A 13001-nucleotide genomic window follows, 5' to 3' on the forward strand; every position below is an offset into this window, starting at 1 on the left:
AAAAGATAAAGACTTAAGAGTAAATATAAAGCTAAAATCTTGACTTATTCTATGTAGAAAAGGCATATCTAAAATACAAGTACCAGAAAGACTGAAGGTATAGGATAAGAAATTATATGATACAACGATCAAAAAATCTGTAGCAGTGTGTTAATAGCTGACAAAATAAGTATTATGTTAAATGGAATTCACCTGTTTATACCTAAGACTAAAAAACATGGTCATCAAAAAAGAAATGGAGAAACCACTGTAGTTATGAAAGAACAAATTTCAGCTAAAAAAAGAGATTGAGCCATAATATATCCTATTATAAAATCTCCAATACAGCGTATTTTAAGAAAAAACAAGTTATATGATAAAAAATTATAGTACTTTATCTGCTGCTGCTGCTAAGCTACTTCAGGTCGTGTCCGACTCTGTGCGACCTCATAGATAGCAGCCCACCAGGTTCCTCTGTTCATGGGATTCTCCAGGCAAGAATACTGGAGTGGGTTGCCAGTCTATCACATTAATACACTTCTCCTCAAAGGATCATGTGTAACAACTAAATTCTTCAAGTTTCCCTGGTACTGAATTATCTGCCTCCTGAATAACTAACTGCCTGATGCTGGGAAGGATTGGGGGCAGGAGGAGAAGGGGATGACAAGGGATGAGATGGCTGGATGGCATCACTGACTTGATGGACATGAGTCTGGGTAGATTCCGGGAGTTGGTGATGGACAGGGAGGCCTGGCGTGCTGTGATTCATGGGGTCACAAAGAGTCGGACACAACTGAGAGACTGAACTGAACTGAACTGAATTAAAAAATAAGAACTGAGCGCATCATTCTGTTGCTCTGCATGCCTTGACAGCCAAAACTTCAGAGCAAAATCTAATGACATTTTACACATAAAAACTGAAAAGAAGTGTACTGATTACAACTAGAAATTATAGAATGTTAATTACAACTATCTCTAAATACCCGGAATGCTATCACATAGAGCCGGGATCACAGACTACACCCACAGACCAATTCACAGCCACTACTGTCTTTTGAATGACCCCAGAGCTAAGTCAGTCCAGTCTAACCACTCAATCCTAAACGAAATCAACCCTGAATATTCATTGGAAGGACTGATGCTGAAGCCGAAAGCTCCAATCCTGTGGCCACCTGATGCAAAGAGCCAACTCACTGGAAAAGACCCTGATGCTGGGAAACACGGAAGGCAAAAAGAGAAGGGGGTGGCAGAGGATGAGATGGTTAGACAGCATCACCGACTCAATGGACGTGAACTTGAGCAAACTCTGGGAGATAGTGGAGGGCAGAGAAACCTGGTGTGCAGGGAAGTCCATGGGTTCACAAAGAGTTGAACACGACTTAGGGACTGAATGACAACAAATGAGCTAAGAATGTTGTGTACATCTTTAAGTTGCTGGGAAAAAAACCAGAAGAAGAAGATTTTGTCTGTTGTGAAAATTAACATTTTTGTGAGAGTTTCACATAATTCAAATTTTAGTGCCCATAAATAAAGGCTGTTTGGAGAGAATCTTCTTTTGAGTTGAGGTCTTACAACAGCAAACCTGCAGCCACAAAGCTGAGATATTTCCAGAAGTTTTTTGACCCTTGGGTAGAGGATACAGAGGGTAAGAACTGTGTTGGGGAAAGAGTTGATTTTTATTCTGTAAGGAACTTTCTATCAAAGTCTGAAAAACACTCCAACTAATGAGACCTGTGAATAATTTTTAGAGGCGATTTAACTATTACAAAAATATCTATCCTAAAACTTGTTCTAATATTTCAATCTATTTCTCCACTAAACTTTATCTGTGAGTCAGAGCCATGAATACAAATAATAATTTACCCTATGATTAAAGTGAATTTCCAATCGGGAATGAAAAAGCATGACTTCAAGAGGTCTTATGACAACTGACCATTCCTTTTGGAAAATAATGAAGGGAAATCTCTTCCTCACTCACTACTATAAAGTAAAATCCACATGGTTTGAGGACTTAAACATAAAAGATGAATCATAAAAGGACAACAAGAAAATTAAGATAAAAATTTATGTCATTTTTGAATAGGGAGGCAGTTTTAAACATGAATAAATAGGCAGAGACCATAATGGAAAAGATGGAATGCAAAATATAATAATGAGCTATCTCATAAAAGAGAAAAACTAAAAGGCCAATAGGATGAATATTAACCACAAGAATACTGATTTAAAGCAGCTGATGTATTCATTACGGATCAAATATCTTACTCAAAATGACGGGCAAAGAATAAGAGAAGGAAATAGAACTAAAGGATCTACATTGAAAATGTGTTGGTGTGTGCACGTGTGTGTGCTGAGTCATGTCTGACTGTTTGTGACCCTGTGGACTGTAGCCCACCAGGCTCCTCTTCCCAGGCAAGATTACTGTAGCAGATTGCCATTCCCTCCTCCAGGGGATCTTCCTGGCCCAGGGATCGAACCTGCATCTCTTTAGTCTCCTGCTTTGGCAGGCGGATTCTCCAGCACTGGCATCACCTGAGAAGCCCACAATGAAAATAGTGCAGATTAAATCAATAATGGGATCCTCTCCAATGCAATACGAAATTGTTTTGGTGTGGGTCAAGTTTGGGGGCTGTAAACTGGTGTAACCTTTCCAGAGGGCAAGCTTGCAGTGTTGATCAAAAGACTTAATATGTGCAGTTGACATTCCCTTACAGGAACCATTCATTTACACAAAAGTTCTTGTTTTCTTCTATTTACATGTTACAGTAACATCCCCCATTCTCAAAATCACTTGTCCTTCATTTCCATTTGGCCATCAACGAGAAGCCAAGAAGAACATGGATACATAATAAATTAGGGGGCATCTATGATTAAAAATATATAGTAATAGTCACTTTGTATCTGGAAGCTTCTTCATCAAGAAAAAATATTTTATATGGAAAGAAACAGCACTGTGTCCAGGGACTGCTAGCCTCCTCTTTTCCTGAAATGCATTAAATCAGCTCATCAGTTATTTCTCCTCATCTCAGGATCTTCCCAATTTCCCTCAGCCTGTTTTTTCCAGATCTCTTTTATTCACGGTAAATGCTTAGCACATTTCTTTTTTCAGCTGACTCTAGTTGCTTTAAGATTTATGCATTTATGTGGCATATACAAGTGAAATGTGAAAAGATTTTCAAATATGGGCAAAACCAATTTGGTTGGAGTAGTTCTTGCAAACTCATTGGACTCCAACCATTATACTGTTTAACAAGAAACAAATCTTCCTGGTAATACAGAGATCCTCTTTAATTTGTATTTAGAAAATTTAATTCAATGCCTCATTCAGCACGAGAAAAATGAGTTGGAGCAGCCGGAACTTGGCATTTGAAATGGGGAAGAAAAAGTGCGGAGTGGGCAAGTCAACAAGACGAGATGGTTTCAGTCTTGAAGACGAGAACCTCAATCATTCACACTGCTTGTCACCCGTGAATTGAGGCTTTCACTGCGCAGCTTGCTGGAGGGTGCTCAGGGGATTAACCGATAAAGTCAGTGGTCCTCTGACTTTCAAAGTAACAGTGCACTTTTGTGTATAAACACTCGAAGAAAAAGGGCTTTGAGACTGGGAATTCATTTCTCCAAAATACTTTGGCCTCCATCACTCTGTAATAGTTACATGACAAAGTTTGGTGTTATCAGCGATCTGATGATGAGCTCAGTGGGTATTTTGTTTCACTTTATTGGGGATCTTCAGCCTTCTCTGCAGCTCCCATGGCAGCCCAGTGAGGAATCCCTGGGTTTGGGGCTCTGCTCTCTTTTTTTGCCCCCCTTTTCTTTTCTTACGGGAGGAAGAGCTTTTCCACTTGTGATCACATTGGGGATCATTTCCCTGATGGATCAGGGCTCTGTATAATGCACTGTTCTGATGTATTCTTGCCTCTGGGTTTCGCAGACTCCGCTTAAGGAGAAAAGCTCTCTTGAATTTCCCATTCCAAGAAGTGAGGACTCAGGGGCAGAGGTGGTTATTGCTGGAGGCACATACAACCCACATCTCAGGGTCCCTTGATGATGCTCCCTGGATCCTAGGCTGAAAGACCTACTGTCTTCTTCCATGAATTCTTTGGGTGAGAATATTTGCCTCCCTTCACCGATCCCTTCTGTCCGGGATGTGTGATGGTTTTCCCTCAAACCCTTTTCAGTCTTCTCTTCCCCCCAGGACATCTGCACAGGATCTCAAAGAGCCCTTCATTTCAACTCTGGTTGTTCATGTCAAAGTGACTTTCTTATACTAAGAAAGAGCGGCTAATGTTCTACTTTAGTAAGTATTAACTACCTATTATATGTGTGAGGCCCAAGCTAAATACCCAAACATTCAGAAATAATTTAAAAATTTTATCCTGCCCTCTGGAAACTTCCCACAAAAATACCAAAATCCATGCAAGTCATACAACCACACTACAGGGTACACACACGAGTTGCTTTAAGAAAAGTGTAAGAACTTTTTACTGGAGGATTAAACAGATTTTAATTCAATACTCTCCTTTCCATGATTTAAGATTTGAAAACTAAGATTATGTGAAGATCTTTTATGTGCATCTATCTGTCCTGGACTGGGAATTCCCAGGCAGCGTGTCCCTCTTCTCTGATATTTTTATGCAATGAGTAACCGAGAGCAGTAATTGCAGTTTCCACAGTTCCACGCCTCTACAATAAGTTAGGTGAAGCAAGCTGGAATGGGTGTTATCCTAGGTGGCAGAGGCAGTCTTCATTACAACCGGCATTCTTTTTGAATTTTGCCCTTGGACAAAGTCAAAGCAACACATGTACACATTTAAGAAAACTATTTCTCATACAGACTCCAGGACGGGACGGCTATTCAAACTGTCAGTGTTGGGCAGCAGCAGAGGCCCAGCTCTGCGCTGTTCTGCGTAACTGACGTCGCTTTGTCAACATAGAGAGTCTTTCCACAGATTTCTGATACAGACCCATGGTTCTCAAAGTGAAACCTCACTTGGAAATCAGAAATGCAGAATATAGAGCGCCTGCTTCAGATGGGCTTGAATCAGAAACTCTGCGGAGGGTCCCAGGAATCTTTTTTTTTTTCCTTCAAATCTGTGAAGTGTGGTTGGTTCACCACATTTGTCTTTTTAACTTTTATTTTTATTTGATTTTTATCTTATTTTTTAAATGGGACCATAATTGCTTTCCAATGTCGTGTTAGTCTCTGCTGTAAAGTAACATGAACCAAATATAAGGAAGATAGTATACGGACTTCCCTGGTGACTCAGTGGTAGAGAATATGCTTGCTCATGAAGGAGACGTGGGTTCAATCCCTGGGGCAGGAAGATTCCCTGGAGAAGGAAATGGGAACCCTCCTCCTCTTGCCTGGGGAACCCCACGGACAGAGGAGGCTGGTGGGCTACCGTCATGGGGCCGCAGTCAGGCATGACAGTACACACACACGCCTTTGTCTTTGTATTTTATTTCCCCTGCCAGACTAAAATCTGATTGACAGATTACTCTCTGCTTTTTCCCTAGTTGGTGGCACCAATATAAGAATCACAGCTTTTTCTCTTAATCTTCTCTAAAGACAGAAAAGCCAGAAGAGTATAGAGCAACACCCGTCTATTGTGGCTAATGAGGCATCACGTGGAGCAGTGTTGGCCAGTGTGGTCTACAACTGGAAATGCAAATTCCACCCCAGGTGCCTGAAACTTTAGGGGGGCCAAGAGTCTGGTTGAACAGCCGTGCAGGTGATTCCACTGGCAACTGTAAGAACCAGTGGATGCTATCCGAAAGCTACAGTGCTCCTCAATTCTCAGTTTTAAAAGGGAAGAATGGCATGAAGCAAATGTCATCTTCTAGCTATACCAGCTTTGGGCAAAATCTGACCTCCAGGTCTCAGCCCAGCCATTGTCCGTCTTCCTGTTACAGATGGAGGAGATGCTTCCCACTTTGGTTCCGAGGAACGGAGCTGAGACCAGGCGATCTGAGGTCCTCGATGTGAGCTCTGTGGCCCTGGTTTGGGTTCTGTCATTTCGCTCAGTGTATCCTCTCCACAACTCCCAGACCTGCTCTGTTGTTCAGAATCCTGTCCTCCCCTTAGTCTCTGCTTCTCTTTATCTCTATCGTGCTTCATAACAGTGACATAATAACACAATTCTCACTTCTTTGTACCTGACCCCATCAGGGTACAGTTAACTTCCAAGTTGGTAACTGCTTGCTAATTCTCATCGACCTCTGTGTCCAGAGTCATCAACACGCAGGAAAACACAGATCAAAGAGCAAGCCCCTCTACAGGGCCTGACCCTGGGACTCAGACACAGTAATCGCTCTGCTGCAGGGAGTCTGCTGTCCGGCAGAACCCCTGCTCCCAGTTCTGGCCCTGCCTGAGCACCTTCGTGTATCTCTGGGATGACCAGTGTGAGGGTTGCAGCTGGATGTGGAGACACAGATTTTTTCTTAGGGAAATTTCATTCTGGCCTTATTGATTCCACCTTCCAAGATGGCTCTTGCTTTCTTTCCCCAAGCAGTTCCCTCCCCAAAGCCAGCTTTCTCAATACTCACACAGGACACAGCTAGGAGAATCTTATGAGAACCACCGAGAGCTATAAAATGCATGATATTTGCAGAGGTTCTCATGAGCTAGTTACATAGTCCACGAGATGGTAGAAAACCAGTTCTGTCTTGGTGCTGACATTTATTTATTCTGGAAAGATAGAGTGTTTTAAATTGTAAATGGAAAATGCAGCCTGCCCCATCAACAAAGGATGCTGAAGCCATCAAGCCATCAGCTACCACTGCTGCCTGCTAAGGTGAGCCCTGGGGGGACTCAGGGTGAGAACGCTCAGGACACTGGCCCCAGATAGCTGAGGTGCTTATCGAAGGAACGATTACAATGAGCCTAGACTCTGGCACCATCCCATACATTCCTGCTCAGTCACTTCAATTATGTCCCAGTCTCTGGGACCCCATGGACCCACCAGGCTCTTCTGTCCAGAGGACTCTCCAGGCAAGAGCACTGCAGTTGCCATGCCCTCCCTCCAGGGGATCTTCCTGAAAAAAAAAAAAAAGGCACTAAATTCCTTAACTGCACACATCTGGGTTTACTTAATCAATCTTAGTCTTTTGATGCTCGCATTACCTGGTCTTTGTTGCTAAACTGCCTACAGACCCTGGCTCCTCCCTTACCTCTTTGGAGCTATCCTGGGCTTGACTCAGGAAGTCCACCGAATAAAACCCAATTCTCGACCTTTATTAGGTTGAGCAATTTTTTTTTCTCAGTTCGCAAAATTAATAACTTTCCTGGAGAGGGAGCAGGACAGAAGTGTGAGCTTCAGTATTAGACAAACCCAAGTCCCAATCCTGCCCCTACTGTTTTTTAGCTGAGTGAATTTGGTGAAGCTATCTAAGTTGTCTGCATCTCCATTTTTAAAAGGTAAACCCTTAGGTAATAGTATCTGCTTTGCAGGTTTGTAGCATTACTAAATTAGTTAATCTTTGTAACCCAAGTGACACATAGCTGACAGTCAAGTGATAGGTATCACTGTGAATACCTGGATCGAAAACAAATCTGTTTTTTGTAGATGTAAAACTATGCCACCGACAGCTTGCAACCGACAGCTATCGTAACCGACAGCTTGTATATTTGGGGAAAGAAAACAGCTCAAAAATTCTTGAGTTTGAATCCTGTTTAATTTCCCAATGTTTAGAAATGACTGCTCTCAAAAGAAACTGTATCGATGCTTGTCTTCCGACCTCACTGATCATCAGCGGATACTCGGTGGTATGGAATTATAATGACGACGGTCACATTGGATCTCTCAGCTTCCTGAGTGTCTCCTGGTTGTGTATGCAAGCCCACTGCCATGAGCAGAAGAGGAACCGCTAGGCCTCTGCGTGGACCAGAGGCCCCAGCAGCCTGTCTCAGCAGCACCAAACAGGGGGTCATCCAAGCATCTTTCATTCTCACACCATCTGAACCGCGAGGAGAATTTTAACTGAATTCAGAGTGCATTTAAGATCTGTTCCCCTGGAAGAGCCCAGTAATTTATGACCCGGTCACAAAACTCCATAATGTAATAAATATAATGTAATATATAATATGATACACGACTTCCAAGATGGCACAGTGGTAAAGAACCCGCCTGCCTATGCAGGAGATACAAGAGATGCGGGTTCAATCCCTGCGTTGGGAAGATGCCCCGGAGGAGGGCATGGCAACCCAGGTCAATGTTATTGCCTAGAGAATCCGATAGACAGAGGAGCTTGGTGGGCTACAGTCCCCAGGGTTGCAAATAGTCAGACACAACAGAAATGACATAGAATGCATAATATAATTTAATAATGAATAGTGCATTTATTACTAATGTGTTTATTAATAATATATTTTAAATAAGTTACATATAAAATGCATATATTAACACTTCACGTATTTGGTCGCACCGGGTCCTAGCTGTGGCACGTGAGACCTTTAGTCATGACTTGTGAACTCTTAGTTGCAACACACAGGCTGTAGTTTCCTAGCCAGAGATCGAACCCACGTCCCTTGCATTGGGAGTATGGAGTCTCAGCCACTGGACCACAGGCAAGTCCCCACAACACACTAAACTTACTCTAAATACCTAAATCTAAATATGCATCCTGCCTCATCCTGAGTGTAGGTATGCTACACTCAAGCAGGGATAAAGTTCTGGCAGGCACCAAAGTTTTATGAAAAGTACTGAGAGAAAAACTTGAAAATCTATAAAATTTAATCCACTGACTATTTTTCTGTAAACAGGAGGAAAATGCCATCATCCTGTTTCTGCAGGACACTTTGGTCTAGGGAATAGGAGCCAGTGAGTTTCGCTATTAGAGAAAACCAGAAAAATAAGTTATATAATGTCCTGTATGGAGGCATTTGGAACTTTTAAATCCACTTTGCTCTGGCTGCTTTAAAATTGGAGCAAAGTGCTATTTTTAGATATGGCTTCCCTGGTGGTTCAGAGGTTAAAGAATCTGCCTGCAATATGGGAGACCCGGGTTCAATCCCTGGGTTGAGAAGATACTCTGGAGAAGGGCATGGCAACCCATTCCAATATTCTTGCCTAAGAATACCATGGACAGAGGAGCCTGGAGGGCTACAGTCCATGAAGTCGCAAAGAGCTGGACGTGACTGAGTGACACGGCTGCTTTAAAATCAGAGCAAACTGCTATTTTTAGATACTAAAGTCTAAATAGCAGGGTGCATAGGACTGCAACCTGCTGCTCTCTTTCTCCCCTGGAGTGTTTACTTTTCTAGCTTTAATAGATATCACTGCGCCTGTTTGTCTCTTAGAACCCATGGGCAAAGGCAGTAAAAGGTGAGAAAGACTTGAGCCAAGATCTGTGCAACGGTTTGATCTGCTGATTTTCCTTAGCCTTTGGTATGAAAAGCCTCCTGTTTTCCAGATGCTGAAGGTCTGTGCACTATGGAGCATGCAGACAGAAACGTCCAGGTTACAGCACCGTACAGGCATCGGCTGGTGGCTGTTGGAGATGGTATGAGGAAGACGACGAAACCGTGTGTAGTTAGAAGGACAGGACAAACCACGCCTAGACTTTCCTGGGCTCCCAGGCAGCTGTCAGCACCTTCCCTTCCAGCTGAGCCACGGTTTTCACTTCTCCCTGCACCCGCACTCCAGAGTCTCCCAGCCTGCAGCCCTCACTGGCCTGGTCCAGCTGCAAACGCTGTGATCACACTGCCTCCGAGACTACAGTCCAAGGGATGCTCAGAGCCAGTGAGCTGCAAGTGTGGCTTCTTCCAAAGGCTACTGACTAAGCATCTGGCCCCTGACACCACCTGGACCCCCAGCTCCCATCCCACGTCCGCACTCACAACCACTTGACTGGTGATGCTTTAGACTCTGTGTGGCTCTATTCCTGGAGTGATACTGAACACCTAACATCAAGGCACCACAACTAGGCTTCGGTCTGCAAGGCGATCGCTCCCATTGCGCACAGAGTAAGAAAGCGGAAATCACTCGGCAGTTAGACACCTGATCGCCGGCTCCTCAAAGCTGACTTCCACAGGCACCCGAAAGTTCCACCTTGAAAGCACCTGCTTCTGTCAACTTAAAAAATATTCACAGCCTAAAAGTTGAGAGTTATGTTTTATTCGGCAGGCATTTTTAGGACTTCAACAACGGGAGACAGCATCTCAAGTAACCCCAAAGGCTGGAATTTTAAATACGTAAAGCAAAAAAGTGTAGAGATCTTTGGGTTTCCTTGGTGGCTCAGACGGTAAAGAATCTGCCTATAATGCAGGAGACCCGGGTTTGATCCCTGAGTTGAGAAGATCCTCTGGAGAAGGAAATGGTTACCCACTCCAGTGTTCTTGCCTGGAGAATCCCAGGGACAGAGGAGCCTGGTGGGCTACAGTCCATGGGGTCACAAGAAGTCAGACATGACTGAGTGACTAACACTTTCTTCCTAAGCTCATCAAACTGCCAGTGGTGTGATTCTGAATTCCAGTAGAGGGCAAGCTTGTCTTCTAGTTCTCCAGTATTTGCACTAGAGCGGGAAGACAGCCTCTAGATCCAAAACAATGTTTCCTATAACTGTTCACACTCTGTAAGAGCCACATCAGTGTTAACAACAGGGTCACTAAATTACTTGTCAGGCATTTTGTTACAAATTATATTACAGACAAAGGAAACTGACAAGGAGCCATAAGTTAAAAATAAATTGTTTTCCGCCATTAGTTTAACTCTAGATTCATTAACAACACAACTATTTACAGCCTGTTTTCTGCACACATTATAAAAATGGGGGCACCTTCAAGTCACTTTAGCCCAGAGGAGGAAGTTCTTGCTGTACCCATCTCTCTTGATCCCAAAGTTATTCTCCAACCAGGCATGGTACTGCATTGGGTAACTGAGATATAGAGCACTTACTAATTGTACTGTAGGATGAAATTACAAACATTCTTCCTTTACTTTCTAAATAATCAAAACTGAAATTTAGCGTTAAAATATAGCCACAACAGGTTCTACTCTCTAGCACAGCAAACTGTACTCAATATCTTGTGATAAACCATAATGGAAAAGAATATGAAAAATAACGCATATATATATATATGTATAACTAATCACTTTGTTTTATAGCAGAAATTAACACAATGTGGCAAATCAACTATACATCAATAAAATTAATTTTTTATATCTATTTATTTGGCTGAGCCAGGTCTTAATTGCGACATGTGAAATCTTAGTTGCAGCATGAGGGATCTCGTGCCCTGACCAAGGATCAAGCCTGGGGCCCCCTGCACAGGGGCAGAGTCTCAGCCACCGGACCACCAGGGAAGTCTCTAATAAGGTAAATTTAAAATATGCATCTATAGTACTTAGTGGAACTGGACTGATGTCTGTTTGTTTGCTACATCATCTCTCTGCGTGAAAAGACACATTATTCTTGCTTGAGGTTGTTTACTTATTCAACAATTATTCAACAGGCAAAGGTACCAAAGTACGACTACAACTCCAAAGCTCCAGTAAATATCACTTGCTAACAGGTCAGTCTAAAAATCACCCTTAATATTGTTGAACTTCAGTTTAATCAACTGAAAAACTGAGGAAAAATGCCTGTTCCAGCCATCTCATAATACTGTCTGGAGAATCAGACAAGATAATGTATTTGTAAAACGCTACATGAACCAAAAGGTGACGGGCAACCTAATTCCTTAGGAGAGACACGCTGCGGCTCTTTATTTTATAATTCAGTCTTAAGAATCACCAAGTAGAGTGGATATGTCCTCATTTGACATATAAAGAAACTCTGATTCAGTAAGCTTTTTCTCAGGATAGTAAACCCCAGAAGGATTAAGTATATTATTGAAGGTGTGCAGCACTGGTGATATTATCAGAGAAAGAAACCCACTGATCATCACTTCCTTCAATATTCTTTTAATATTTCTGAGGGGATGGGATATGTCATTAAACAATAAACCAAGAGTTTGAGATACAAGGTGGAAGTCCACTAGATATCTTAAGACAGGTGTGACTTAGAAATCTTTGTGTCAGAAAAGGCCCATTGTGACATAGGGATGCAAAAACAAGAAAGGTACATGCCCTGTAATACAACTGGTGTGAAACGCACGAGCAAGGCAGGAGACGGGAACGCTGTGGGATGGTCTAACGAGAGAGGGACCTTTGGAACCGAGCAGGACCCTGTGGGGCCTTCTCAGGACAAGCCTGCCCCATCCCCTCCACTGTAGCTGCTCTCTGAAGTGCTTGCATAACAGGATCTGATGCACATTTCCTGAGTAGTTTCACAGATGTGAAAACCCCACCAAATGGAAGATGCTAACAACTTGAGGACCATGAGCACATAACTCCCAGTCTCCCAGAGCCCGAGGACTGATAAAGTCAACCCTGTGACACCGCCCTGTTCCCTCACCATCAATCAGAGACCTGTACACAAGCTGATCATGTACTTTGTGACCCTCCTCCCTCTGTTGGCTTTTAAAAATGCTTTGCTGAAACCTTTCTGGGAGCTCAAGGCTTTTTAGGGCACAAGCCACCCATCTCCTTGCCTGGCCCTGCAGTAAACCTTTCTCTGCTACAAGCTCCGACATTTCGGTAACGTTTAGCCTCACAGTGCACTGGGCACACGGACTTGCACTTACACCTCCAGGGCACAGGGTTTCAGTCTTATTATAATCGAGCACTGTGTGTATAAGACAGATAGGATCCAAGTATGGGGCAGAGAGAGATTCCAAAGCCAGTCCAATCAAACTGACCCCCTCTCCTCCCATCAGAAACATTTCAGTTAAAATCTCAAGCATGCGCAAATTGGGCTCATGCTTGTACCAAATGAAGGCTAGACATGGGGAGAGTCAGCTGCAGAGGAGCTGGAGACTGGGCTCCAGGGAGCAGATGGTCTCCATTACCACTCTGGCCAGCTCTGGCAAATCCCTTTTGCAGGATGAAGGCACCTTTCCCTACAGCATCTGTGAGAGAGATGGATGCTTTAGGAAATCATGACATCGACTTTTAACACTGCTTTGAGAGAGCCCAACCAGAAAA

This window comes from Bos grunniens, chromosome 4 (assembly GCF_055505025.1).
Source record: "Bos grunniens cultivar Pamir isolate PY7600 chromosome 4, Bosgru_T2T1.0, whole genome shotgun sequence".
NCBI lineage: Eukaryota > Metazoa > Chordata > Mammalia > Artiodactyla > Bovidae > Bos > Bos grunniens.